Raw genomic sequence first — 4680 nt, 5'->3', positions numbered from 1 at the left:
TTTTTAATTGAGAAAGCAAGTCTAGACTCCTCAAAAAGGACAGATTTGGCTGGTCGCACCTATTGACATAATTCATCTTCCTGCTCGCAAAGCAACCTAACACACACACACACACACACACACACATAATTCATCTTCCTGCTCGCAAAGCTTTGCCTTATTGGTCACAATAGTCGCACCTAGTGATTATTAATGCCAAGATATAGCAAGGGAAGAAGATTAGTACTTATCCACCTACTTGCCTTCTTCATTTGAACCTACCGGACAAGGTAGAATATAAGATTTACAAGAATAACAAAGATTTTCAACATAAGTTAGATGGTGAGGGTAATTATAATTGACATTAGCGAATCCACATCCTCAATGCGCAATGCATCACCAAAAGAATAAAATTGAAGATGGCATTTAGTGGTTATTCGCATGCCCACCATTTTCAATAAATGGACACTTGAGATGTTCTTTGATCTTCACATGTTCATCGGAGATACTTGGCTTAGTTTCTTCCTCCATTTTCTCAAGAAAGGGATAATCTGTGTAACCTTCGACAGGGTCTTGCGTGTAAAACGTAGCTCGGATGTACTTGTTTAGAGGAGCATTCAATTGAAACCTTTTTGGCAAGTCTGGGTTCGCCAAGAACAAGTGGCCATACACCACCAAATCCGCACCGCCGGTCTTGATGACTTCATTGCCACTCTTCCGAGTGTGCCCCCCCGGCAACAATAAATGTGCCATTGAAGGCCTTTTGTGCTGATGCGAGTGATTCGTGTGACTCCACTTCTACGAAACTTGATTTCATTCTAGGTTCTATGTAATGGGCATAAAGAATGTTGTACTTGCTTAGAGCTTTGGCCATGTAAACACCTAGTCCTTCTGGGTTTGAATCAGGTGAGCTTGAGTGGGCCCCAAATGGTGACAAACGAATGCCCACTTGCTGAGGGCCAATCTCTTCAGTGATGGCATCGACAATTTCAAGAGCAAACTCGCACCTGTTTCCAAGAGAGCCACCATATTGGTCCGTTCTATCGTTGACGCCATCTTTCATAAACTGATCAATTAGGTAGCCATGGGCACCATGGATTTCAACCCCATCAAATCCTAATCGTGAACTCAAAGCATCAACTCATCATCACAAGCTTGCTCTAGCATGCACATAAAACGTCAAAATGCGTAGAAAGCTAGTGTATGTAACCGTCACTCATCACCACACATGCAGCATGTGTAAGCAAGTGCACGCATACAACCCACACATAAGTGATGCGTATTCGGTATATGTACATATGATAACACGTAGGCAATGGCAATATTCGCGATGTGGGCTTGAAGGATGCTAATTAAATACCTGCAGCAATGGCATTCCTTGCTGCCATCCTGAAGTCATTAACAATAAGTGGGATTTCTTTGGAATATTACCGGACTCCGTACCTGAGGGCATCAATAGTGTCCCACTAACCTTCTTGTTTGTCGGTGAGATAGGGGGCTGGTACGCTACATTGAAACACAACCATTGTTCACACAACATCGAAAGCTATACCTCAAGAGCAAGAATGGCTAGTCAAAGAGTGAGAGAGTTTACACCTGTGTTAGAAACACGACCTACGTGCCAAATTTGAAGAAAGAAGAAGGCTCCCTTATCATGCACAGCTTTGACAATGGGCTTCCATGCTTCTACTTGCTCCTGCGTCCAAAACTCCAGCCGTATGTGGATACCTATTCCGCAGATTCTGTTTCAGTTATAAATTCTAACCAGAAAACACATCGCCATGTACTAATGAAGCAAAAAATAGAAAATAACACTTGGGTAAAAGCACGTTAGCTTCTACCAGAAAGCATGTCCAAGGACAGTGTTAATCAGCATAAAATTGAGATGTGCTAATTGGGCCATGTGGCAAAGCTTAGCTTTTGACCATACGTCGTGCCATCTTTATAATGGACCTTTCCTTCCTCTCAACAACACCATTTTGTTGAGGGGGAAAGGTCTTGAAAGTTGAAATAGGGAATCTAAATCCGAAAGGTCAGACAAAATTTGGTTTGATTTGCAAAAAATTTACTGTGCGCCCAATTTGTAGGCATTAAACTACTAACAAGCATAAGTAACATACAGGGTTGATGTGCTTGTAGACACTTTCAAAACATACCCTTGTGCTGTATCACAAACTCCAGTAGCCTCTGCAATAAGAAGTCCCCCAGGGGTTGCACGTTGTGAGTAGTAAATAGCAGCATGCGGCTATGGCACATGGCCGTAGGATCTGCACCTTGTGAGGGGAGCAAGCACCACTCTGCTAGAAAAAATGTACCAATGAAATCTCTTCACAAAATCAACCAACCATGTTGTATAGGCCATGAAGAAATGAGCACAGGCATAAGAGGCTACTGAGCAAAAGCTTGTAAAATCTTTGCCTCTAGAAGGTGCTCAACTTTTTCGTAATCAAGCTCTAAGCAAGATCTAAGCACCATGCCCACATGCAGACTTTTCCATGATCTAAAGACTAGTAGTTGATGCCTTGTGATTGAAGGGCCAAGCTAGCAACCGGAAATCGACACTAATCATCCCGACCTCTGAATAACTGCTCAATGCTCTCTCTCTCTCTCTCTCTCACACACACACACACACACACACACACACACACACACACACACACACACACACACACACACACACACACACACACACACACACACACAACAACAACAACAACAACAACAACAACAACAACAACAACAACAACAACAACAACAACAACAACAACAATAGCAACAACAACAAAGTAAACTCCTGTACATGAGAGAAAAGTATACCTGTGAGAGAGCTGCAATTGCCCCATGTGGTAGGGGGTAAGGAGGGGAATAGTGCCATCGTCAGTTTGGCAGTTCTCTGCAGAGGAGCCCATGTTGATTTTGCATGCAGGCGGGGGGAGGGGGGGCTCGTTGATTGAAGCCCAAGGAGCAAGCCCTGTGCCTATAAATGCACAAGAAGAGTTCTCAAGTTAGAAGCAGCCATGTCACCATGACATACCACCCATCATCAGCTCTCACTACAAAAGTTCCAATTGGCATCGATCTCCCAAGTTAGAAGTAGCCATATCACCATGACATACCACCCATCATCAGCTCTCGCTACAAAAGTTCCAATTGGCATCGATCAGCAGTGTAGGTGTTGCTAAATTGGCTTTATCTGACAGAAAAATAATTCTAAATGAATTATTGGATTTATAAGTGAGAGGGTTTTCTCGCTTGGAACACCAAGAAAAAATAATTCTAGATGAATTATTGGAATTTTAAGTGAGAGGGTTTTTCTTACTGGAGACTTCCAAGTACATAGTATTCCTAGTGCGCCATTCAAAGTAATGACGGGAGCATTGAGAGGGAATATATGTAAGGTCACCAGGAACGAGTACTTCTGATGCGTCACATCGGATGGGTGACAGGGAGCATTGGAAAGAAGTATCCAACCATCCGAGAATGGACATCTCTGATGCGTCATAGGATGGGTGACATAGAGCATCGTGAAGGGGATTGTACCGTAAGTTCAATAGGAAAGGACTAGGTGATGGGTATTCCTGATGCGTCACAAGGTGGGTGATGGATGCATCGGAAAGGGGATATCCATAGTCGAGAGAAAATCCGAACTAGAAAAGAGGAATACGCGTAAAGACCCAAGCACAAGAATAAAGATGGGTTTTGAGAAGATTTTCTTAAAAAGTGGAATATTTTAACGAGTTTTCCGGGAAGAGCAGACGCTTTCCCGCGAGGAATCTATGTTTGCACTGCATTCGTGCATGTGGTTGCATGGACGCGATTTCTGGGCGAGCAGTTTCTGGCAAGCGCTTTTTAAGAATCGGGCGAGCGGATTCTCAAAAGAAGGGACAATCTACCCATCTCTCTCTCTCTCTCTCTCTCTCTCTCTCTCTCTCTCTCTCTCTCCAACTAAAATTTGATTGTCATTTCACGACCAACTTACATTCAAACAAAAAACACCGGCAAATCATTCAATACACTATTAATAAGAGAAATAGAAGTTCCTTACACACAATTACGGTCTATTTCAAATAGCAAACCCCAAATCTATGAGTTCCATTGCATCCAAAGTAAATACATATGGGGGGTGATACATCATGGGTGACGTGGAGGAAAGAAGGGCGGTGGGGGGCCATACCCTCTTGGAGGAAACAAAGGTCGTGCCAACGGGGGCAGTGCACCAAATGGTGGGGGAACTACTCCAAATGGCAAAGGGTATGAACTATATGTGGGGGGGGGGGGCTGCAGGTAGTGAAAGAGGCAATGGATCAACCCCGGGTGGGGCCTCAGATGTGGAGGCATTGAATGCACTGGGAGACGGTCCAGTTGCACGCCATGCCAAAAATGGGGCTGTGAAAGTGGGATATGGTGCTGCTACTGCCCCGCCCTGACTGCTGAGTGGTGTCGGGAACAGTGGGTTAAGCGGATGAAGCTGCTCGGACACCTGCTGCGGTTGCTCAGTTATGTGAGCTCTAACACTCCTATGAAACATCAATGTCGAGCCTAAATCTGAAGGTAGGCGCTGAGCTGGCTCCAAACAAGCACTGAAAACTGCCCAATCCTTCTCACAACTGATGCAATGTCTACGTAGTAGTAAACATTGTGCTGCCAATGTCCCAACTCCTGCAAAACAATCCAACACAGCATCTCCCATGTCTGTGAAGG

The 4680-nt window shown here is 44.3% G+C and overlaps 1 pseudogene across 1 annotated transcript; it reads right to left on the bottom strand.

Annotated features, from left to right (window-relative positions):
* Positions 1-275: 275 nt before the first annotated feature.
* On the bottom strand, positions 276-3023 carry LOC147457606 (putative 12-oxophytodienoate reductase 11; annotated as a pseudogene). Its single transcript, XR_015188284.1, has 6 exons — positions 3014-3023; positions 2797-2956; positions 2136-2276; positions 1576-1707; positions 1340-1485; positions 276-1095 (listed from the first exon to the last, which is right to left on the bottom strand). The product of XR_015188284.1 is annotated as a putative 12-oxophytodienoate reductase 11 (transcript).
* Between the last annotated feature and the right edge of the window lie 1657 nt (positions 3024-4680).

The sequence above is a fragment of the Adiantum capillus-veneris genome, chromosome 5 (genome assembly GCF_014529385.1).
Source record: "Adiantum capillus-veneris isolate H3 chromosome 5, ASM1452938v2, whole genome shotgun sequence".
In the NCBI taxonomy this organism is placed as follows: domain Eukaryota; kingdom Viridiplantae; phylum Streptophyta; class Polypodiopsida; order Polypodiales; family Pteridaceae; genus Adiantum; species Adiantum capillus-veneris.
Note: the sequence above shows the minus strand (reverse complement) of the source record. Positions and strands in the feature narration are given on the sequence as shown.